General features: G+C 37.7%; 1 protein-coding gene across 7 annotated transcripts in view; it reads right to left on the reverse strand.

The window, feature by feature from the left end:
* The window catches only part of AKAP6 (A-kinase anchoring protein 6), a 598,487-nt gene that overhangs the window by 331,620 nt on the left and 240,407 nt on the right, over nucleotides 1-26,460 (reverse strand). The gene's annotated exons all lie outside the window — the stretch shown is intronic.

A 26,460-nucleotide genomic window follows, 5' to 3' on the forward strand; every position in this document is an offset into this window, starting at 1 on the left:
ACTTCCCTTGTGGTCCAGTGGTTAAGAATCCACTTTCCAATTCAGGGGACGCGGGTTCGATCCCTGGTCAGGGAACTAAGATCCAACATGCCGTGGGGCAGCTAAGCCCACACACCACAACTACCGAGCTCACGTGCCTCAACTAGAGCCAGTGTGCCACAAACTACAGAGCCCACACACTCTGGAACCCGCACACCACAACGAGAGAGAGAAAACCTGCATGCCACAGCTAGAGAGAAGCCTGCGCACCACAATAAAGAGCTTGCGCGCTGCAATGAAGGATCCCACATGCCGCAATGAAGGATCCCACATGCCGCAACTAAGACCCGACCCAGCCAAAAATAAATAAAAAGTAAATCTTAAAAAAAAAAAAGAGGTGAGGTAAAGCTTTTTCCCAAAGAACAAGTAAAAGAGAGTCAGACATGGATTTTGTGGGGAAGCATTCAAGGAAAGAAAGCATCCTATGAGAAGACCTGGAAGCAGCAGAGTATGAGGTACTTTTGTTGAGGGAGCTGAAAACATGTCAGTATGAGAAGAGCCCAGCATGTGAGGGTGGGAGTGAGCAGAGAGCCAAGAGATGGAGCCAGAGGATAAGATAATTTGTCACACTGCAGGCCAGCTCAGAGGAAGGGATGTCTAGGATAATGGCTTGCAGTGCACCTTAATCCTGAGGGGCTTCTGCGGGCCTTTTGTGGTAGAGGACTTCAATTAAAACAGTTCAATTAAGTCATGATTTAGTTTCCCATTTGAGTCATGAATCCATGTAGATAAAATCAATTGTTGTTACATAAAAATTGCATGAGTGATGTTTGATCTTACTCTTTATGTAGTATTTACAACCTAAATATGGATGTAGCTATAAACATAAGCTTCATTTTTAAAAGCACACATAGTACATTTTAAAGCAATGATTCAGAATCACAAAATCATTCGGGTTGGAAATCTTCTGGTTCAATTTCCTCTTATTGTAGAGGAGGAAACCATGGTCCAGAGAGGTTGTCACTTGTTCCAGTCATACGCTAGAAAGGGGCAGCCCCTGTATAATGACGGAGATCTACGAGTATCCTACAGCACACAATCCCTGCCTTCAGTATTTGCTGTAGTGGGGAGGGGGGGGAGGATAAGTATAATACATATAATTTTATCTTATGGGTTACAGAGAGCTATTGTTGGATTTTAAACATAGCAGCAAAAGCTTGGGTGAGATTTGTATTTTAGAAGGATCACTCCTTATTTCGAAAGGGGAGTGAGAATAGAGGTCTTTTCAATAACTCAGACAAAGAATTATGATAGTTGGACCTAAGTAAAGGCAGTGGGGATGAAAAAGAGTGAACATATTATAGAAACAATAGAGAGATATAATCGACATTATTTGGTAACCAGTTAGACATTGTGGGTAAAGAAGCAGAGATATTGAGCATGGGTAACTCCTTGTTTCCTGGCATTGGTAACTGAGTAAATCAGGAGGAGGTATCTAATGGGATGCACATGAAGTATTTATTCAGAAAGGAGATGTCACCTAGCCTTGAGATGAGCAGAATGAGCCTGAGATCAGTGGAGTGACAGATGTCACAGCCAGATCACCTTCACATCCCATGGGACACTAAATGATATTCTTGGTATTTGAGCTAGTTCATACTACCTTTGTGGCTCCCAGAGGCATGGACATAAATCATAATTACCATTCCCTGATAATACCATTATACTTTGTGTCTTAAACTTCCATTTTTATCATTTCTTGATTTCTACTTCTAGTTATGGCAGACTAGCTTATGTAGACCAACCATCTCACTGAGAATAACTAGATAAGCTGAACAAAAAAGTATCAGTTTGAAGGCATAAGAGAATTACCAAGGCAACAGGGATTTGAGAAACTAAGATCCCACAGAGAATGGAAATTCAGAGAGAGAAGATATCTGGCACCATTTTCCCCTTAAAGCCCTTTGCAGAGTTGTAAGCAGAGCTAACAGGTTGAGAAGGTAGGCTGAACTTCTAGCAGTTTTCAGTGCTGGAGGGACAAAAACTGGAGCTCGGAACGCAGCAAGGAGAAGGATCCCTGGTTAAAAAAAAAAAAACAACACCAAAACAAACACAAAAATCAGGCTTTCAGGGGGAACCTCTAAAGGACCACTCTAGAGGAGTACAGTAAATCAGGAATAGGCCAGTCCTCACCAATGAATCCAGCAATACATAAAAAAGAATAATATATCATGACCAAGTTTGATTCATTCCAAGAAAGCAATGTTGCTTTAATGTTTGAAAAAGAAATTTTAAAAAATCACATAAAGATCTCAATTCAGGAAAAAAAAATTCACTAAAAATGCAACATTCCTGGATAAATCTCATAGACATATTTTGAGCAAAGGAAGTTAGATACAAAAGAATATATCTAGCATGATTATATTTATTTTAAGCTCAGAAGCAGGCAAAACTAAACTATATTACTTAGAGATGCTTACATGGCAGCAAAACTATAAAGCAATGAAATGACTATCATAAAGTCAGAATGTTGGTTACTTCTGAAGGGATGAAGGGGCTGAGATCAGAGGGAGTATGTGGGATGTTTCTATGTTCCTGGCAAAGTTCTACTTTTGTTGTTTAAGCTAGGTAGTAATAAGTCAAATGTTTGCTTTAAAGTTTTTCAAATCAAAAACATATATATACACACACACACACACACACACATATATATATATAACTACAGCAATTTTAAAAAGGAAATATATACTGATAGGAATATAGGAAGACTTGAATGGATAAAGAAACTATGAGAAGATACTATGTTATTGGATAAGAAGACTCAAGATTATGAAGATGTCAATTCTTCCTAAATTCACCTCTAATGTAACATAAGCCTAATTTAAAAAACCAGAAATTTATTTGGTACCAGACAAGCTGATTATAAATTTTAAGTGGAAAAATAAGCTAGAAAGGCAGCAAATTTTTGAAAATATCATTCTTTTCAGAACTTTTCTTTTAGTTGGAGGTAGAGACAAAAACAACCAGATAACTAATGAAACATAAAACTATACTATATAAAGCAATGTAGTACTTATACATGAATAAAGAGATGAATGGAAATATAAAGCTAGAACCAGAAATGTGATGAAGATGGTGTAAGTGGGGAAAAGATCATTTATTCAACAAATAATCAAAGGTTACCTTAGTGCCTCAAGGTAACCTTTGATCTTTGGTTAAAAAAACTTTTATGCCCCTGTTTTTAAGATGTACGTCAATAAAAATTCTCAAAGAATAAAGATTTAAAATTTAAAAAAATCAAAATTTAAAAGTATTGGAGGAAAATACATGGAAAAATTATTTACAGTCTCAAAGTGAGGAAGACTTAAATATGACACAAAACCTATAAGAGAAAAAATTTGATATATTCCACTATAAAAAGAAATTATACTTCTATATGAAAATAAAACACTATAAACAAAGTTAAAAGATAAACGGAAGGGACATCCCTGGTGGTCCAGTGGTAAATTCCAATGCAGGGGACGCAGGTTTGATCCCTGCTCAGGGAACTAAAATCCCACATGATGCGGAGCAATTAAGCCCGTGTGCCACAACTACTGAGATCACGCACCTCAAGGAGAGAGCCCACATGCTGCAAACTACAGAGCCCATGGGCTCTGGAGTCCATGCACCACAACTAAAGAGAGAAAACCCGCATGCCCCAACTAGAGAGAAACTCACACACTGCAATGAAAGATCCTGTATGCCTCAACGAAGATCCCATGTGCCACAACCAAGACCTGACACAGCCAAATAAATAAATAAATAATTTTTAAAAAGATAAATGGAAAACCAAGAAGAGTATTCACAAATATTCACATTATCTATAAATCAACAAATGAAAGGTCAACAACCCAACAAAGTTTATAGAAAAGGTATTAGTAGGAAGCTTATATGAAAAGAAATACAATTGTCTTTTAAATATGTAAAAAGATATTCAACCTCACTCATTATAAGGGAATTGAAAATTAAAGCTACAGTGAAATACCATTTTCATTTATCAGATTAGCAATATCAAAGAGTTAGTATGTGTTGAGAGAGGCATGCTCATATCTTGCTGGTGAGAATATAAATTTGTATAAGATTTATAGAAAATGATTTGGCACTATCTATCAAAATTACCAATATAAATTTTATACCCTTTGACCAGCAAATTATAATTCTAGAGATTCTTTTCCAGCAGATATACTCACATAATAGAAGATGACATTATGAAGATATTCATTTCAGTACTGCAAATAACATAAATGTCCATTAATAGAGGACTGATTAAATAAATTGTTTATACATATAGTGCAAAACTATGCAGGCGTTATTCTGATTTGGAATGTTCTCCAAGATATGTATTGTTCTCATATGTGCAAAACACTTTTGTAACCGTTGCAACATTTGCATGAAAAAGAAAATGAATAATTCATTCATCCATAAATATTACTTGAACATATTTTCTGTGCCAAGCACTTTTCTAGGCCCTTGGAAAATATGAGAGGACAAACCAGAAAAAGACAGACAATAAGAAAAACTATATAGTGTATGTGTGTTAGTAGTAAGTGCTTTGAAGGAAGGGAAAAACAAAATAGGGGGAATAGAGAGCACTTAGGTGGTAGTGGGGACACTGCTTTATATAGAGTGGTCAGGAAAGACTTTCTGATAAAGTGATATTTGAACAGAGACATCAAGGAAATGAGGGTTGAGACAGGAGGGCATCTGAGGGAAGTGCATCCCAAGAAGTCAGAAGAGCAAGTGCAAAGGTTTAGGAGTGCTAAGTATGCTTAGTGTATCTAGGGAAAAACTAATTAGACCTGAACAAGGGGGAGAGTGTAGGAGATGTAGCCAGAAAGGTTGGTGGTGTGGAGGGAAGGACACATGTTGCCATTGCGAGGACTTAGGGCTTTTATTCTGAGATGGAAAACCACTGGAGAGTGTTACAGGATGGTGTGCTGGGAAGCAGACTCCACAACGAAGATTAGTATCCAGGAAGTTTTTTAGGGAGTGCTCTTGGGATGAACGCTTGAGGAAGGGGAAGGAAGGAGGCAGGGGTTGGGCAAGCTGGGCTGTAAAGCAGTCTCAACTTATGCATCAGTCCACCCCAAATGTAACTCTGAAACTGAGAATGCTCTTCAAATTGTCCCAAGTAGGGAAATGGCGGGGGGGCCCAGGCAGTTATAGCCCCACATAGCTTAAATGTAGCATGAAAATGGAGATTTCAGTGAGTTTATCAAAGGACAGGAGAAGAGGAATTGGAGACAGTAATTGAAGACAACTTTTCAAGGATTACTGCTGTAAGGCGAGCAAAGAAATGAGGTAGTAGCTGAAAGGGAATGTACAAGTCAAGGAAGAGTTCTTCCTGTTTCAGGCTGTGCTACGTTACTGCTTGTTTGTGTACTGAAGGGACTAATGCAGCTTATGTTTGTTTTGGAAGAATCTATATTAAATTGATAGCAATGATTGTCCCTGAAGAGGAGAACCTTAAGGCCAGATAATAAGGGTAGGAAGGAGGCATCAGTGTTTACCATTTTGTACCTTTGCATGCATTACCTAATCACAAATCAATCAATAAACAAAGTGGAACAATAAAGTAGATATTTATAATATTGACACAGAAAGAGATCCTAAAATAGTCTGTGAGGTAAGAGAGTTGGTTAAATAATAGTAACCAGTATGTTTTTTAAAATTATATAAGTACGAATATAAATATGGACTAAAAGTCTACAGAAAAATATATACCAAGTTGTCACCAGAGGTTATCTCAAATAAATATGAAAGGAGAATTCTCACTTATCTGTTGTTTTATTTTTTTAGAACAATCTTGTATATCAGGAAACATATATATTTTTCATATTTTAAAACTATCTTTACCATATATGAATCTATAAATATGAATTAATCCTCTGTGTACTGAAGCAACAAGAAGACCAACTAGATACTTTCCTGGGTCACTGGGGTCTTCAGGCATGAGCAGATGGGGTAGGGGCTGAGGGGGAATAAGGAGAATTAGACCTGGGCTGATTGAGTAAAAGTGTACTGAACTCTGGCTCCTGAGAGCATGTCTTGCATTGCTTTACATACCAAACCATGCCTACCACAGTGACACCTAAATTCAAACAAATGATAACTGAAAATAGATTTTTTAAAAATATTTGGGCTCCACACTGGTTTATACTAAATCATGAAACCATTTCTTCCTTCCTTCATAATAGATATGTGAGTCACTTCACACAAATATCTACAAATCATGGAAAGAAATCCAATGTCAGAAAGCGTGACCAACTATGAATGGGCACCTTGACTATGAACAGGACACAAATGTTTAAGAAGAGAGCCCTTTGGATTCTGCATATTGTGCTATTATTTCAATCACAAGACTTCAGGGCTTAATACAGATCTTTCATTAATGCAAGAGCCTACACAGGAGAATTTACTATCAGGTCAGTTGTGAATTTTGTCCTCTTAAAAGATGACTCCAATGTTCTCTTAGTTAGGGCTATGATCAACTGCTTCTTTCTTTTAAACATCTGATATAGTGACCAATATTTCTCTCAACCAACAGCTGCCCATCACCTGTCTGAATTTGTTGAAATGTGAATATACATTTAGTCAGAATATGCTCCTCAAAGGAAGACTGTTAACAGACACAAACCCCAACACCAAGGTCCAATTCTCTTACATTTGCAGAAAGATTGGTTTTTCCTCTCACAGCTCAAGACACCCTGCAAATCCCAAATTAGCCTCACAAGGCTTAAATGGCCACAGTGCCAGCATGAGGAAGGTAAAGAACTCTAGAAACCCCTGAGCACAAGAGTTGTGAGAAAAGATAAACATATGGGCCCATCTATATGATACAGAAAATGTTCAGGATATAATATTAAGTTAAAGAAACAATGATTTTTATTTTCTTCTCATTTTTATAAGAATATGTATTATTCATATAATCAGGGGGAAATAATAGAAGTGATTTTTTTTTTTTTTTTTTTTTTGCGGTACATGGGCCTCTCACTGTTGTGGCCTCTCCCGTTGCAGAGCACAGGCTCAGCGGCCATGGCTCATGGGCCCAGCTGCTCCGCGGCATATGGGATCTTCCCAGAGCGGGGCACGAACCCGCATCCCCTGCAACGGCAGGCGGACTCTCAACCACTGCACCACCAGGGAAGCCCCAATAGAAGTGATTTTTAAAAGCAATTGTATGTGATGCTAAAAATAAATCAAAGTGGGAAGTGGATGTTTGCCTGATATAAGCTACATGTTCCTAAATCTAAACCCAATGGAATTCTTTCTCAGAAGGCATTTTCCCCATGTCCTTGGGGCATCCTTTAACATGTCAAATTCTCATGGAAATAGGAGTGGGCAGCCCCATCCTCTCCTCCCAATATATTTTCCTCAACGTCTCTAACTTGAAACTAGTTCCTTCTTCCTGTATACTAATTTTATTCTGAACCAAAGACAACATAGTAGAAATCAGGAATTCTTATGGTGAATGATGAATTCTATTAGTACCAAGGAGACTTGTTCACGCTGCTATCTCATTCTCTATCTTAATCCAATTATTCTCTCTCTAAAAGAGCCATAATCATCTTTCTTCATACACAGTCATCACAATGGAGTTTGTGTGTCCTGGGAGCTCCCCATAAAACCTACCCTGAGATGTTCATTTTCTTTCCCTGACCTGCACCTTGAGCAGACATATACTTCAGGCTAAATCTGGTTTTCCACATGCTAATTATCTCTTTCTGGCATCAAATTACATTTGTGTGTTTCCTGATGGCAGAGGTCTCCTCTGATGTGTCTTCTATCTCACTTGGCTTTCCCTCTGAGGACATTCAGTTCATCTTCAATCCTTGTCGCCATGGTCTATTAGCTTAGCTGCTGCTGCTTCATGTCTTGACTCCATGTGGGGGCTGGAATTTTCCTCCTCACAATTCACTTACTTAACCGTTCAGCCATCTGTTTAGCAGAAGGACCTCATCTTCCTGACATCTATCCCTTGATTTCAGAGATCTGAGTGTGATGTCTTCTTGGCACATTTGATAGCAATCACATAGGAACTTGGCTTGTAGGCACATGGGTGTGTGTGTGCGTGTGCTTGTGTGTGTGTGTGTGTGTGTGTGTGTGTGTGAGAGAGAGAGAGAGAGAGAGAGAGAGAGAGAGAGAGAGAGAGATGCTTCTTGGCAACAACATTCACTGATGTTGGCTCTTAACCATTAAATATGAAAACTCAAAACTCCATACATGGCAATGCTCAGTAAATGTCTTTGCTCTGAGTCTCAGTGTTTGCTTCTGGCTTTTAGGGCTGATGCCCACGAGATCTGTCATGCCCAGCTATGTGAAAGATTCACTGTGGATGCTAAACCCCAGCCAGGCATGCCCATTGACTGAAAAATCTAAGACTCTCATCATACTAGCTACATTTACATGGTGCTTATAATGGCCAGGCATCATTCTAAGCATTTCACAGATACTATTTAATTTATGTTCATTACAGTCTTATGAGGTAGATGCTATTATTATGACCATCAGAAAAGAAAAATGAGGCACAGTGAACTGCCTTTTGTAGCTGTGTAAGAGGTGGGGCTGGAATTTGAACCCAGACAGTTGGGCTCCAAGAATCAACTCCCTTAACCACCACTCTAAATGGCCTTTCATATGTAGCAAGAGCTCTATAAATAAAAATGCTTCATTACTGAAAAGATCTGGCTAAATTCTGAGTTTGGGAACCAAAGTAGTAAATATGCCACAAGGCATTCTTGCAAGTCTGTGATACACACTTGTCTTGAATTGTGGCACTAAATTAGTTTGTCAGGACAGACACTCACACACATATGGAAGCCAAGTTGCCTTGGAGCTGAGCTTCAACCAGCCAGCCTCAGCCACTCCTCGGGAGAACTGTGAACCCCACCCTCAACTTCCTTTTTCAGCTGCTTCTACTTACGGAATATTTTTTCTCTCTCTTTATTATTTTTAACTCTGTGATTCAGAATGATCCTCAACTTGGGGTCCAACATCTAAGGGTTATAATCTTTATCTGCACAATTAAGGTATGGCTAGATTAAATTCTATGTATGGGAAATAAGGCTAAAATCCAGTAGGAGACTTAGACTGCTATGCAAGTATCTTAGTACAATGCATCTTTGAGGTAATTTACACAAGGGAAGCTCAACTGAAACCTCTTCCAGCCCCCATTTTGCTGTTTGCTCTTGTCTGAGTAGAATCTGAGCTGGTTTTAGGGGCTCCTGAATAAGAAGGCGCCATGCATTTTTCCCCAGACCTCTCAACCCTATCTAAGGAGTTGTTGATTCTACAGATCTACCCTCCTTCCCTCGCCTTCCGTTGATAACCCTTTTAAAAACGATCTCTGCAAGAATGTTAAGTGTTCGAGGTCAGAATTTTTGTCAAGTTTTGTTCATTGTTATGCCAAGAAAAATGTCTGACATGTGGTAGGCTCTCAGTATTTATTGAATTGATAAATATCATATAAGATACCAGGAAATATAGCATATAAATATGTTTAAGAACAATATATTGAACTTTTGTTTCAGCATAGAAATAGTACAATCTAAAGGCACAAAGTAGATAATAATTGCAATACTGTGCAGTTAAAAGTGGGCTTAAAACATTTTTATGGCTAGTTGAAAGAGCTAAAAATGATTTCTGGCTGCAGACTCGGCTCACAGACTATGATGTAAGGATTCAGGTGAGCAAGTGGTTGTAAGCTAGTGCTGCAAACAGAAGCTGGTTTTCCTTGAATCTCCCACTGAGGAAATTCATCAAGATGCTTCTTTTGAAGCTTTGCTCCTCAAAGAATAGTCAATATGCACCTGCCATCAGTCCTTCAAGACACCTTGCCCAAATGTCACCTTCAAAATACAAACCAACATCAAAAATATTCACTAAAAGTGATGAATTGGGGGGACGTCTGAATCAGCGCAGCCAGTGTGAGGGCAGAATGGTATAGTAAATTAACAGAGTAGGTCTAGAGATAGCCTGAAAGTCAGTCTTAGCATTGCTATTAACAATTTCGATTCCTTGGGAGAGAAACTTAACCTTGATGCCTCAATTCCCTCATTTGTTAAGTTAGGACCAGGACTCATGTCATAGGATGAGGATTAAATGTGATAGTACATGCATCGTATCTGACATATAGTAAGTGCTGAATAAAAGTTCACTATGATGAATTATACATTCATGGACCATTAAAAGTAAAGTATAAAAGAATACTACACTGAGATCTCTATTCCTTTGTATAATGTTCAACAGGCTGTAGCTCTGGCTTCATTTTCCGAGAGAAAATTTAAACAAATATACTTCCTATGTCTCGAATAAAAATATAAAGTTGAGAATGCATGTTCCAGAGCTGTGGAAGTGAACAAATGCACAATTCTTTCCCAAATGAATGGAAAGTTAATTTTCATCTAAAAGAACCAATATACTTCCTATCTTCCAAATCAAAGAACATATAAACAAATTTATAGAAAAGTAACAGAGATCTGGAATCAGAACAAATTTTGGAAAATGAGTAACATGCAAATACCAAGCAGAATTTTTAAGCTAAATTGCAAGACCAAGTAAACTGGAAACATATCCCTCATAGAGAACTTCGATCCTCATCTCCCTCAGGGAGAAGCACGTTTCCTGCAAGAGGCAATCCCTATTTCTTTTCTGTTTGTGAACTAGGAGCCAGCCCCATCTGGAATTTAGTTCTTTACAAATAAGTTTGTCTGTCAGTTTGTTTACCTTGAAGCCGTTTTTCTCTCCTCAGAGAATTCTAAGGACGATATTCACAGTCAGTATATTTTTAACCAGAGAACTTGTTTGTATATGCAAGTTGAAAGAAGTTGAAACATGTGAAATTACCTATATTTAACTGCCTTTGCCCTACAAAAAAGCAATTTCATATGGTTCCGCTTCATTTTTTGTAAACTGGATGGATGCGCTTTTGGGGGAGCTGGGAGGTAAGGAAGTGGGTGGATAAGAAGGGATGTATTTCTCAACAAATTTTTACTTCACCTTTTCAAAGTTGTATCACAAAACCAAACACTTGTTGAGGAACTGGAACCACTTCCCATGGAAGGAATTAAATTCTTTTAGTGGTGATGAAAAAAGACAGGGCTGCTCACGTTGCCAGCAGCAGTAGACCCATGACCCAACTGTACGAGAAGGTAACAAAGAAGTAAACCACTAACCAAGCAAAGAAAACAATGACTTTCTGCCCCCTGCGCTGGGATGAAAGCTGCACATGCGGTGGATGAACAAGTTATTCTGAGAAACAAGACCAGGCAGTTACCTACCATGTAGAGCGCTGGATTTTCAGTCCCCTCACCTATAGTACACACCCTTTCAATGAACTTTGTCCAGGCAGGTTTACTAAACAATGGCAAAATGCTTGAATTATGAACCTATAGGAACATAAGCAGAAGGCAGATTGCCCCATTAATGAGGCATTTCAATCTCTTCTTCCCCCATTCCCTTGCTTTCTCTGTTTCTGCTTCGGAATTTTCATTAAGTATGACATTGGACTTATTCTGAGAGCAAACACTGTATATTCTGGCTTTACTAATTTGAAAATCAGATGGTCTCTTTACTGGCCCCAGGGAAGAGGGAAAACAACTTGTTATCAACAATTGCGCTTGGCTTTTCATTTTCTAGTTTTCAAACTCATAATTCCATTATTACCTGTTATGTGTGTGCCCTGGCGACAGTGTGAACAGTCTATAAAGCAGGCTTCCAGCACGTCACTGCCTCTGAGCACTACCCCTCATTATCTGCCATCTCCACCTGGTCCTCAACCCACTGCCCACCAAAAGCAAAATAAAACATAATTCTAAACTGTCACCTGTTATATTGGAAATATTGTTTCAAAACTTGTGGTAAAAAAAGCAATAGGTCAATCTTAGAGAAAATAAATGCAGGACATAGAAACTGTTTTTCACATTGCAGTTCCAACATTTCACAGGAATTTATATTTAGGCAAATATAGGTGTTTGGGAGTGCTTCTGGACTCTAATCATTCTGAGAGCGGAATAGTCCAACCAGTTTAAACTAGATTTTCACTCTTTGTAGCCCATGTGGCATTCTCAACATTTCTATGCATTAGAGTTACATCATTTTCTCTCTTTTTTTCCCTTTAATACAACAGCCATTATATTCCATTTCACAACCCTTAAGTTTCCAGTATCAAATTACCCAGCTGTTGTTTCAACCTCTCTCAGTTGCTAAGAGATGAAGATGGTGGCAGACCAGACCAATTTTCTTCAACACAGAATTGCAAGAAGACAGAAGAAGGAACTAAATTCAGCCAAAGCACAATGAGCCCAACAGTTGGCAGCCAGGCTGTGTGTCTTTTCACAGCTGCAGGAGACAGTTGGTTCAGAGAACTTCGTTGCGGTCTCCCTGCCAACATCACTGCCATGTTTTCATGAGTTCTCCACAATGCCTCTCAGCAAAGGGGGGCATTTGCATTTGCATTACGGAGATCAGTCTGCTGTTACATTGCCTCTCCCAGAATTAAGTTCCATGGCTAAAGACCATGATCTTTTCTGGGCCAAGCCCTTTAATAATAATAACAACAACAACAACAACAACAGAGAAAAGCTGTGGGAAGCAGTTATACTCCCCCACCACTTCTGATTAAGACACTTAGGCCCCCAGCTGTAAGCAGAGTTGGCTGCTTATTGCTTTCAGCTGAGACCCTCTCTGGGAATTGCCCTCAGCTGCCTCACCCAAGGTCACACCCTTCCCTGGGAGCTTTCCACATCCAATGTCTGCTCCGTGGGGGGAGGTATAAAGCATTGCAGGGAAGGAGTGGGTACAGTTCTATGGAGTTCCCCACAGGAATGGCTAGGGCCTCTATTGCAGCTGCACTGAGGTTCACCTCCTCCCTCTGCTTGATTTGACCTCTCTCACCTCTCTCAGGTGTTTTCCCAATGGTTCATTCCAATAAGCCTCCAACATGCAAATCTCAGAGCCTCAGAATCTGCTTCCTAGGAACCCAACCTACTAGGACAAGTACATTCTCAAACCTCTGGTTTCTTTTAAGGAACAACCCACTTAGCCTCCACATATTGAAGTCTGAAAGAAATCTCATTAGGACTATTCTTCTTGGTTTATTCACAATAATTGTGCCAGCACACAAGTCATGACACGCGTGCTTGCTCAGTGGAGTCCAGCAAGGCAATGTCCAGTGTTTCATTCTTGGCCAAACTCCAGTCAGCAACGTCAACAGAACCACGGTAAAACGGAGGCAGATGAAACAGATAAGAAGCTATAAAGACAGTTTGTACCCTGGATGGGGGTGCAGGTTTCGCTTAACGTTAATTGTGCAATGAGGATGTTAGCTGCAGCCCTGGTAGGGGGTACACAATTCTATCTACCCCAACTGGGTGAGAGGATGTTGAAAGAGTTTACAAGAAAAATTGAATAAAGATAGAAATATACCTCAGGGACAGGTGATGCACTGGCTTGTGAAACTAAATCCCAGCTGATGGCCATGGACTTGGATTGCCCCACTGGCAGGGAAGATTTAAACTATGTATGAAAAGGTTCAGCATGCTAATCTATGGTTTCCAAAGTAGCCCCCAGGGTTTGCATTCTGGGCCAGTGTGTTACTATACTATACATGTCCATAACTGGATTGAAGAACTGGTCATGGATCAAGTAACTTCTGCTTCCTTTATGTGTGTGACTACAAAACACTAGGAAAATGTAGAAATGAGTATAGAGATGATAACATAAGTCATGGTACTTTGTGCTAGATTTAGTACTAAGTTTTGTAATTATCAAGATAATATCTGTTCATTATTTAAAGTTTTTGAAATCTTTTAAAGAATCTGAAATATAATATTGCCTTAAGGTTTTAATTTGAAATGTTTCATACCTGCTGTGATTTTAATAAAATTTAAAATTTGATTAATTTTTAATATAAAAGGATCTAGCTTATTATGGTTATAAGTTTGGTTTATTATATTTTCTAATTTGCCTAAGTGCATAGAAAGATTGGCTTAGTTAAGCTTCTAAGTCTATGCTAGTATTCATTTAAGGTGTCAGATTGATAGGGTAAAATGTTTTAGGAAATTTAACGGAATTTGTGAATGATATAATTTGTTAAACTTAAGAGCTAATTGAACATTAACCAAAAAGTTATCTTATTTTTATACTCAACTTACTAGATAAGTTTCCAGTATCAAATTACTTGATAGTTGGAATTGATACATGAATTGACGTTGCACTATTTAAACGCTTAAGAAACATCAAGCTTTAAAATTTTCAACTTTAATAATGCAATTTCTAAGCGTTCCTTTCTACCTCAATTGTCAGCAATTATTTAAGACTCACCTCCTACTGTCTGTTCAAACTATGAATCTCTCTATCACAGCACACTTAAATATTTTGTTAGCGTTTACATGCCCTCCAATTTCAGATGGCAATTTTCCTCTCAGCTGCTTTAAATGGCTCCCTAATTATGTTTCCCAAGAGATGAAGCTGATGAATTTGGTAGGAAAGAACTATGCCTTCTTTGTTCAGTTGCTGATGTGAGTCCCAACAACAGCAATGATACAATTTCTATTGAATAAATCATGAGTCAGATAAGAAAATCATGTAACTTTCTCCAAAAACAAAATATTGTAAATCCAAAACTATAACGAAAGTTCTTAGTCTTGGTTTGATTCACAATCTCTCATGGGGTGGGGTGTGGGGGCAGGCGGGAGTTAAGTCTCTAAAACAGTGCTTCTCAGTTTTTAAAGGGCATATGGGTCACTTGGGGATCTTGCCAAGCTGCAGGCTCTGATTCAGTATGTCTGGGGCAGGAGGAGAGATTCTGCACGTCTAGCAGGTTCCCAGGCACTAACTAAGCTTCCAGTCCACAGACCACACTTTGGGTAGCAAAGCTCTAAACGTCAGTACTCCAGCTGATGTTCTGTAGCCTTTTTAGTGGTGAAGATTCTGTCAGGAGTAGCAGGAAGGGAGTGGCGGCGCAAAGTACTATCCCTGGACCTAATATGGTATTAATATATTTGCAGGAATTGATGTTGCACTATTTAAAGATTTGTTAGTTGAAAGAGCAACTGAAGTTAAAGCAACTCAATAATTTCCCAACATCTACAGGCTATTTTCTTAGGAAATAAAAAGATAGACATTAGGCTTAAAAGAGTTAAAATGTCATATATGCATGTCAGTAAATATGTCCATTCTGATCATTAGGTAACTGAAGGCATAATCTTTCATTTCAGAAACATACAATGCAATCTGTATTTCATAACTCAGAGACATCTTTGAGCAGCATTTCTTTGGCTGACAGACCAAGAGTATGCTTTAGGCATCTGTTTCTGCTAAATAGCAAGGCAAGGAAAGCTCGAAAACTGCAGAGAATTGATTTCTCTGTTGACGCTAGGTGGTGCTATAATACAAGTAAACTGTAAATGTACAGCGAATACCTTCCCCTGCCAGGATTCAATTCTTAATGATTTATCATTAAATCTTGCTTACTTTCTTACAGATCGAGTTCAAAATTGATCTTGAGCTTATTATAGAGATTAATGGACATGTTTCAAAAGTTTTCTACTTCTAGGAAAGACTATAGCAATCTACTGATAGTTTAATATGTCACATAACCTAATAGTTATTTATGAACATTTGTATGCATATGTTTTTTAATTGTTCTTAAATTACATGAGAGAATCTTAGTGGTCACAAAGTTTGTGATACATTGGCATACAAAGGAAGTTGTGAAAATCTCTTCCCTTAGAGATGTTTAAGGGCAACACAAAACCCTCTACTGATTTCCTGGATTCGTTTCATAGGCCTGCTTCAAAGAAAGTTGATGAACTTTACCAGACAATGGCTAAAAATGATTTCCAGGCACTAGGTCTCATGGCAGAACAGGAAAGTACTTCCCCAAAGCTGCATCAGTTCTCATGGTAAACCCCATGAGTCAGGAAGGAGGGACAAAGCAGTACTTTGGAGGGATCAGCAAATTTTCTAGTAGAAGGCTTGACTAATACCTCTTCCAGCAGCAGTACTATAGAGTTTAGGACAATCTGTTTTACACATTCCACTAAACAGAGATTAATTTGTACTAAACCTGCCTATTATTCACATCTTATTACAAGTCACTTTAAACAAATCTCAGATCAGTATCCTAGAAATAATGATGTTGATGAAGGTGCTTTAGGATTCTTAGAGCAGAGGGCAAGTCCAATCAGAATGCAGGGCACTTGGGGATTGGCAAGTCTCTAGAGGTTGTTGTGATTATGCAAGGGCTTTGATGGGGGAAAACAACATGAGGGTGTGGAGTACCATGAAGACAGAATGGAGCAACAAAGATGGGAGATGGTAGCACAACAAAACATACCATAAACAAAAGTCCTGTTCTGCAGTTTTGCCTTAAGTCACGATAGCACAGGTGTGTGACCTAGCAGAGACCTTGATCCGAACAAGAGAGATGACATCCTGCAACACCCCATAATTACAGGGTGCCTCAGCACAGAGATGTAAACTTTAATCAACGAAGTCCCTGCCCTCGAGGAATGCCCAATCTAGTGTTTCTGTGCTACACTGATGGGGTAGGCTGACCTTCAGTCCACAAAAGGGCAAGGCATTGTCTGACAAGTCTCTGACGTATTCGTTTCCTAGATATGGAAAGCACGGCAGACAGGGATGAAAACTGAGTCCAACCCCTCAAAAGGCACAGAGTAGGAAATATTTTTGTCATGAAACTAACTCTTCTGAGTATGTCATTTCATTTCCTCTTCATTGACATCATCTGTAAATATTAATGGGGTGCCTACTTTGTTCAAGGCACCAGGGTTCCTCTCATATTAGTGGCTGAATAGAAAAATCATGTCTTCCTAGATTCTAAATGCTATTGTTTGGGTTCCTACCTCATGAGGACTGCCTTTTATTGCTAAAAGACAAGGACCCCTCTTTTTAAACCTAACTACCACACCATTATTTTACCCCTAAAAATTAATTCCTTAATATTATAAAGTATCCAATCAGTGTCCATATTTCCTCAATTGTCCTGTATATATCTTGTTTGTATACCTTGAATTTTGAATCAGGATCCAAGCAAGTTCCAACACTGATTGGTTAATATGGCTCTAACACCTCTATTTATCTATAGGTTTTCTCTCTCCATCTCTCTCCCTGTCTGGGAAATTCTGCTGAAGAAGTAGCATTGTCTGTCCTGTGGAGCTTTACATTTCACATAGTCTGGGTTTTGCTGATTGCAACCCCATGGTATTATTTAACACATCCCCCTCTCCCCCATGTTTCCTGGAAATTGACAGTCAGATCTAAAGTCTTGATCATATTCAGGTTTCTTTTTCTTTCTTTTTCTTTTTTCTTCTTTTGGCAAGACTAATTTATGGATGGTATTGTACAGTTTTGTAAAGAGTTACATATGGTTGTCTTTCGTTTTGTGATTTTTATCAGCCAGTGAAAATTACTGCCAGCAGTTCTTATATGGACCTTTGTCCAGTCATTCTGATTACCTAACACATATTCTCCAGTAGATTCCTTAGTAACTACTCAGGAAAAAACATACCCTGATTTCTTGCAATTTATCTGTGGTCTTTATACTTGAAGTTCTGTTTGGCTGAATCCTTCTTTCCCCAAGTATCCTAGACATGTTACTCCACTGTCTTCTGGCAAAAAAAAATTTTTAAATCAGCTGACAAAAATCTAGTGACAATCACATTCTTTCCCTTATTAATGACTTGGTTGTTTAGCCTGGATGACCATAGGATTTTTTTCCTCCTTCTTATAGTCCAAAGGTTTTTCATTTTCTGGGTAGAGTTCTTTCCCCTCATATGTGTAGTTCCTTTCCAATACATAATTTTAAATCATTTTAAAATTTATTTCAAGGAAGTTTTCATGAAATAGAGATGTTAATATTCTATTCTAATGTTTTAATTTTTTAATTCTTCCTTGGAGATTCTTACTGTGCATGTTTAATCTGCTTGGCAATCTACCTATCTATTACTCTTTCTCAAATCCTTTTTAACTCTTTCTTTGTTTTTACTGAGGTGTAATTTACATACAATTGCATTAATCTTTTTTAAGGACAGCTGACCCTTTAACTACAAGGGGCTTAAACTTACAGTCAGCCCTCCATAACCGCAGTTCCTCTGCATCCTCGGATTCAACCAACCATGGATGGTGTAGTACTGGAGCATTTATTTACTAGTGAAAAATATCTGCATATAAGTGGACCTGCTCAGTGCAAACCCATGTTGTTCAAGGCCAGCTATATATACAGTTTGGCAAGTTTTGGCAAATGTAACTAGGAGCGTTTCCAACATACAGTACATTCCCATCTCCCCAAAAGTTTTCTCATGCCTCTTTGCAGTCAATCACTTCCCCCTTCCCCACATACATAAACTCCCAAACCACTGATCTGTTTTCACTCCCTATATTTTGGCTTTTCTAGAATGTCATTTAAATGGAATTGCACAGCATGTAGTCTTTTTTGTGTCTGACTTATTTCATGTAGCATAATACTTTTGAGATTTACTCATGTTGATACATGTACAATTAGTTCATTTTTTTATTAAGTACTATTTCTTTCTGGATAAATGAAAATTTCTTTATCTATCCACCAGTTAATGGGTATTTGGGCTATTTCCGTTTGGGGGCTATTAGGAATGTCTTTCCTCCTTTCCATATTCCATATTTCTTAAGGTATTAGCTGTTGTGTTTATTTGCCCTTGTGTTCCTTCTTTAAAGTCTTTATTCCTGAAATTATTTTTCCTTTATTTCTAATTCTTTCCTGAGTTTTTTACCTCTGTTAAAATCTTCCTTCTCTTCAACAGTCATACTTCTGAGTTTTGTAATTCTGATTCATGTTTTTACTTCATAGCTTCTATTATTTTCTTAATTGCTTTTGGCTCAGTTGGAAATATTAGGTATCATTTTCATGTTTTGTGGGCATATCTTTCTGGCATGCTTTCACTGTCAGCAAAGATGTTATTCTGCTCCTTATTCTCCTATCTTTTTTTTTTTAATTGAAGTATAGTTGACTTACAATATTATATTTGTTTCAGATGTACAACATAGTGATTCAATATTTCTATAGATTGCTCACCATACAATGTTATTATTATTTTGTTGACTATATTCCCTGTGCTATACATTATACTCCTGTGACTTATTTATTTTATAACTGGTAGTTTGTACCTCCTAATCCCCTTCACCAATTTTGCCCATCCCCACCCCCACTCTCTCCTCTGGCAACAACTAGCTTGTTCTCTGTATCTGTTTTGTTATATTTGTTTCTTTGTTTTGTTTTCTGCTCCTTCATCTCTCTTTTTTTAATAATAATTTTGTATGGTAATCAACCTTTTCTGTTGCTCATTTTCTTTATTACTATTGTGGCTACTAATAATGCTTTTAAGGGCATTTGCAATTACATATAATATAGGAAAACTTCCTAATCCAAGAGTATACAAAACTAGGTATGTCGTCAGCAACGCAGATAATTATACAGCTTCCATCAACTGTGGAGGGTAGTTAACATTACTATTGTCTATAAATTTTATGAAGTCAGTGTTTATCCTTACTTTACTGAAGAAGAAAGTGATACACCTGAAATTTATAAGTTTCAAGTTAACAGTAGGGCAATATTACAACTCTAAGCTCCTAATTATCAACCTATATACAAAGATGTACATAACTGAAATGAAGATTCATTATCCTAATCTGAAGAACTGTCTTTTCTAAGTAGACTTTTCTCTGCTTTGGATTCCTTTTAGAAAACGAAAACAAATTTGATACACTTTTACCTGTTAATACAGCTTTAGGTTAGTAAAAGAATTGTCTTGAACAAGTTAACTTTCTTTTATACACTAACATATATTTGCCAAGGGTTTTCATTCACACTAACTTGCTATCAAGGAGGCAGATTGAACAAGATGTGACTTTGATCACTGGTGAATATCTGTAGCAAAATGGATGGAATCCTTACCTCGCAAAGTAAATTACTGTGATTTGCTAAAATAATGACCAGGTCAGCCTTGAAAAGTTGGGAAAGGAAGGTTTCAGGCAACTGAACATAAGGGAAACATTTAAATTTTCTATTTTGTCATAATTTGGGTCCCATTATATAATTAAGGTTTATGGTCTCCGAACAGAGATGAAAATGCCAACAGGAACGATTCAGAAATGCATGTTTATGATGTAGACAAGAAGCATGTGGTCCAGAGACCGGGCCCTGTCTTTGCAGCTTCACCAGGCATCTGAACTTTATCAGAATGTCAGCCCCTGCAGCACACAGGAAAGAATTTCCAGTGTGGTCATCACATAAGTATCTTTCTGTTTGGTTTCACTCTCATCTAGTACTGTGCTGAAGTCCTGAAGTTGATCCTAGATTAAAAAGTAGTTTGGGATTTTGGAGTTTTGCCTGCCCTGGCCGAGTGCTAAGAATGAGGGGAAGGGGTATTTTACCATATTTGCAGTATAGACAAGTTTCGAATTTCGAGCTGCCTCCATTCTACACCAAGGCCATTTGAGGGCCAAAATGTGAAGCAGATGAAGTTTGGAATCTTCATGACTTCGTCCGATATTGCTAAAAATGCTCATTGGCAGGGAAGTTTCAGGCCCATCCCCTCCCCCACTTGATCAAAACCTGCATATTCTATATTACATTTCCTCAGGTCCTACTCAGTAGATGCTAAGGCCCTATTCTGTAGATTAATTCAATGGTTCCTCAACCCTGTCTTCACCAAGAAACCTCTTCTGTTAGCTATCTCACTATAGTCAATCCTTTCCCACCATAAACCCCATGTTCTGAAAGACTGTGCCTTTTGGAAAAATTAAATTTATTTAGAAATTATTTTTCCATTTTTCCATTTATTCAATGACAAATACAACCGCTTCTCAGAGCTCCCTGACCAATATGAGATAAGAGATGTTAGTTACCTCATGGGCTTGATAGAACTTCAGACAGAAAGCAGTAAAAAAAAATGTCAGTTTCTGAAACCATATCATGGATAAGTGTATAATATCTATTAGGCTTTTTGAAGTTTCCAAAGTAGTTTGAAGACTATCATTTTTTTTCAATATCATAGGTTAAAGATCATTGATTTATTTCATATTAAAATTATTTCTCCTAATATGTATTACTCCCTCCTCTTGGGTAAGACAATATCTTTCTTTGCTTAAAATGCATATAATTATTAGCACTAAAGAAGTAGCAAGTCCATTAAGAGTTATATTTGAGGTCCATGGGCATGATCCAGTTCTCTAACTCTGGTCATGACCAGCCCTGTCTGCCACCGGCAAATAGATGACAATTTAAGGTACCTATTTTGAAATAGATATCGTTTTTATTTTTTAAATTTATTTAGGCTGCACCGACTCTTAGTTGCGGCACGCAGGATCTTCGTTGTGGCCTGCGGGATCTTCAGTTGCGGCATGCGGACTCTCAGTTGCGGCATGCGGACTCTCAGTTGCGGCATGCTTTTGGGATCTAGTTCCCGACCAGGGATTGAACCCGGGCCCCCAGCATTGGGAGCGTAGGGAACAGGGAAGTCCCTTGAAATAGATATCTTGACTCAGCCATATGACAAGCCATTTTTAACTATAATATAATCTTGGTTGATTTAGATTTCACATCTATCAAAATTATTTGTTTCAATTTGAGAACATTATTTTATAAGTATTGCTACCAGCTACTTATTTTTGTTGTTCGATAATGAAACAAAAAAATCTTGAAAGTTGTATTTGGTGATTTGCTTACACAGTATGATAGTTTTTTACTCTGTATTTTGGGTTTTGGTTTTTGTAAAAAGAATTTTGATCTCTGCTTTCTGTTCTTTCTAAAGTCAAAACTGAACTACATTTCTGTGAAGACAATATTTCTGCTTTTTTCTTCATTTTGAAAGATTTGCTAAATTAAATACTATGCCATTCAAAGACTGCTCAGCATTAAAATGAAACCACTGAATGCTGCTTTTCATATAAGGCATTGTGATAATATCTAGACCAATTTCCATGGATCCTATTGTCCTTAGCACTATTATTGTACCTGCTTTATAATCAAATAGTCTCATGCATTTATCACATCTTAAAACAATGTTAATCCGGGCTTCCCTGGTGGTGCAGTGGTTGAGAGTCCGCCTGCCGATGCAGGGGACACGGGTTCGTGCCCCGGTTCGGGAAGATCCCACATGCCCTGGAGCAGCTGGGCCCATGAGCCATGGCCGCTGGGCCTGCGCGTCTGGAGCCTGTGCTCCGCAATGGGAGAGGCCACAACAGTGAGAAGCCCGCGTATCGCAAAAAAAAAAAAAAGTTAATCTTTACCCCCTTGTAAATTTTTGAAATGCATGTATTTCTGCCCTTTTCTACATATGCTGTTCCACCACTTAAAAAAACAAACCAAAACCCCACAAAACTTCAGCCCTTAAAAAATGATGAGGCAAAGGCAACAACAAAATCCCTTCCTCTCATCAATGTGGCTGCTCCAGACTGTCCTGCTTTGATCCATCACCTTCCCCCACTGACCCATTTTATATAGGCAGATGGACAGTAACTCAGTCTCTGGGATTTATACTTCATGTACTTCCAAAGTAGGTTTGGGGCAAGTTACAAATGTCATGTAATTTAAAAATAGGACAGCACTGATAAAAACAGACCAGAGCCACTCTAAAGGAGATAAAAGCGACAGGGATTATAAGGCTCACCATTGTTTTTTCCCAGCGTCAATATCACAAAAGAAGATTTTGGAGCGAACAAATTTTGCTTCAATAAAAAGGGGAGGAGAAGGAAATTTACTGTCAAGGAAGTACTTCTTGGGACTTTGAGTAAACCATGTCCGATGACAACTTGGCAAACACACTGAGACCCTCTTCCAATGGATAATTCTCATATTAACATCATTCAGCTGCTACATGTTCAAGAAAAACACACCATCCAATTGCTGTACATTCAAGAAAAATACATGACCAAATTTTTAAATGAATAAAAGAAAGAAAACAATTTAATATAAGAAAGGATTTATGTTGGGGAAAATAACTCTATCATTCCAAATCTATAATTATATGCCTTTTTAACTATATTGTAAAAAAGAAATATGAAATAAAAAACAACTCCTTAAACATCTAAAAATGTGTATTATCTGCATCTTTTCATCTCATAAAAAGATCAAGTTTTCACTATAATTTATCTTCCTTTTGGTCTGCCCCAGCAAACCATTGGTCCTTACATTGTGTCACCTCATTTTCAACTGCTTTACATCAGCAAGTACAAGACCAAGTATTGCCATGAGTGGAAATCCCTGTGGTATAGGTATCAGAGCTGGCCACGTAAGAAGCTGTGCTCTGACCAGAAACCTTGTGAGTCTTTGGTTCCTACAGAAGGAGAAGCATTCTCAAAGAGTTGATATCTAGCACATGACTCACTGCAAGGCGTATGCCCTTTCTAAATTTAAGATCTCTTACGTGTCTTAGAAGACCCAGACGAAATAGAAGGAAGTCCAGCAACCTTAATTTCTCCAAGTTATTTTTTGCTAGCAGCCACTGGATGTTCAAAAAATGCCAGTGAAAAGAGAGATCCCGAGGAAGGCACTCAAGAAAATGACTTTGAAGGCATATTCAAACTGCGGGAAGGCCGTGGCCATCTGGTTAGTTTTGCAGGCTGATGAAAACGTTATGCATAACTTGAAGCTGTCCGTCCTTAGAGTTTCTTATGTAAAGTCATAAAGTAAATTAAGGTATTAAGTTCAAGTTTCAGAGATGAGCTGAAGACAGAGATTGACAGCTTCACCAAACTCAAAGAACCTTCACTTCTAAGAATGTTGCCTAACTTGGACGCCATTCAGGAGAAAAAGATTTGATTTGTAATTTGGCTTAAAGAGTCAGTTTGAAAAATTCTATTATCACTACAGGAATTTGAAATAGTTAATAATTAGCATTTGGCAGCCTGACTTTTAAATGGCTTGTCAGCCTATACAAGCATTTACTTCAAAATAAACTCCTAGATAAATACTAGTTATCAAACCGGATTGCAACACTGGCTTAAACTTCATCTGAGAGACAGTATAAATCCTGCCACCACCTGACTTGTCATTTAGAGCTTATGGATGTAGAGGAAAGGATGCTGGGTAGAGGATCAGAAGAGCAGGGCCTCACCTAGATTCTGCCCCTTGTTAGCTGTGTGAATCTGAGAACTCACTTAACTTCCCTGGACCTCCGCTTTCTCATTTGTAGAATGAGAAGTGGGATTGCAATGATCTCTCAGGTTTCATCACATTGTAAGGTTAAAACAAAAATTACCCCACTTCTCTAAATGTCCTTGTATAGAAAATCCGACCTTTGTATTTATGCCTACAAAAAAAAAAAATGTTTCTGAAGCCAGGGGTCCCTTTCCCATGATGAAGTCTTCCAAGTCATGTTCTCTCCACCACTACCACCATCATTAGTCCTTACTTTAGGTGTTAAACTAGATTGTAGAGGATTAAGGGTCTCTTGACTTCCATCCTTACAACCAATAGATGTTTTAATAATGCGAATATCATACATGACAGTAGCACTTTCCTTTTATTTGTTTAAAGTATTCATAAATATTATTTCATTTCTAAAAACTATCTAGTGAGTTAAGTGGTGAGTATTATTATTCATATCTTGAATAGAAAAATTTAATGAGACTTAAGAGAGGTTCAGTGACTTGCCCCAGTAGATATGAATACCTCTCTCATAATCAACCAAGGGAGTACTTATTAATGCAGACTCTGGAGGGCAGCTCTGCAATATGGACCAATCTTAAATATTTTTTTACATGAGTACAAAAAGATATATGCTCAAAGATAATAATCACAACACTTTTTATAACAGTGAAAAAGTTGAAGCAACCTATACATACATCAATAGCAGCCTAGGCAAATAAGTTAAGGCACATCCAGGCAGTGGATTACTACACAACATTAAACAAGATTGCAAAGAGCCATATAGTTAATTAAATGGAAATAAGGCCACAACTTACCCATGAATTAAAGACAAGGAGTGGAGGAAGTAGAGGTTAAAACATCAATCAGCACTGTCCAATAGAACTTCTGCAATTATGGAAATGTTCGTCTGTGCTGTCAAATATAGCTGCCACCAACTACACTTAAAGTGTGGCTAAGGAACTGAATTTTTAAAAGTTTTATTTAATTTTAATTAATTTAAGTTTAAATATCCATATTTGGCTAGTGGCTATTGATTCAGACAGCACAGCAGACATTGATATTTATTTTATGACTGTGTGTTGCTTTATAATCAGAAAAAATATTAAGTGTTTTGTTTAAACATCAATAGCAACAACAAATCAACCAACCTGTACTTAAGAGACAACCAGAAGATACAGGAATAAATTAGTTCACAGCAGGTTTATCAAAGGAGTTGCTCTTCCTGCAGAGTGAGATCCCAACCCATGTTTTATATGTATGGTTTCCAAACCTGGGCATGATTGTGCTAATTTGGCAAGTTTCCTAAATACTTCACATACCAGCAAATAAATAGCTTTATGCCAAGAAAGCTATATCCTTTGTGCTAGCTCTGGTGAATAGACCAGAAAGAAAGAGTGATAAATGGAAGACTGCAGAAAATAAAAGCTGGAGCATTGAAAGCAGGGCCAGATTTTTGAAAGGATGATGAATTATTCAACTCACTGAATAGATCTGTAGTGATTAGGAAGCTCATGCCTTCTACTTACAAGTTTTGATTATATCGAAATGTAATGAAGCAACAAAATACCTTATTTTCTCAAATGCCAGCTAGTAAAAAGCTTAGTCTTAGGGTATCATGCAAACTAGCTAAAGGCTAACTTGACTTTTAAGACCTGCATGAAGCAGGAAGGATGTTTGTTCGTTCACAGGTATTTCCAAATTCCAGTCTATTTGCAAACTATAGCAGCATTTTCCCTCAAGTCAATTAATTTTTTCCACTACCAGGTTATTAGGTAGATGAAATATAATAATGAAACCACTTTCCTGATTTGTGTTTTTCTTAATATTCTGCTATTATAAATAAGCTATAATAAACATATTCATGTAGAAGGCTTTTTTTTTTCCCTACATTTGGGGTTTTAAAAAGCCTTCTTAAAAAACAAATTGGCCCAAATTGTAGCATTCTTAACAATAAAACTATAACTAATTAAGGTCCTCAATTAATTGGATCTTCCCCTTATTCTACTTTTTAGGAGAAAAAAAATAATCCCAAAAAGGATATTGAAGGAAAAAGGAAATGTTCAGCATACACCTCTTACTACGTCTAAATCTACATTACTCTATTTGGTGAAAATGATGTTCCAATGATTACCTCAAAAGCTTCAGTATCCTTAATTCTGAGAAAGATTTATGTATGTTCAGTACTATACACTTGAAATTTGGGGAGACAGTGTACTAATATACAGTAAAAAATTTTTTTAGTATTTGTTCTTTATTTCATTCTGTTAACTAGGAATGTCAAATGAAATATG

Source organism: Stenella coeruleoalba (genome assembly GCF_951394435.1).
Source record: "Stenella coeruleoalba genome assembly, chromosome: 2".
Classification (NCBI taxonomy): Eukaryota; Metazoa; Chordata; class Mammalia; order Artiodactyla; family Delphinidae; genus Stenella; species Stenella coeruleoalba.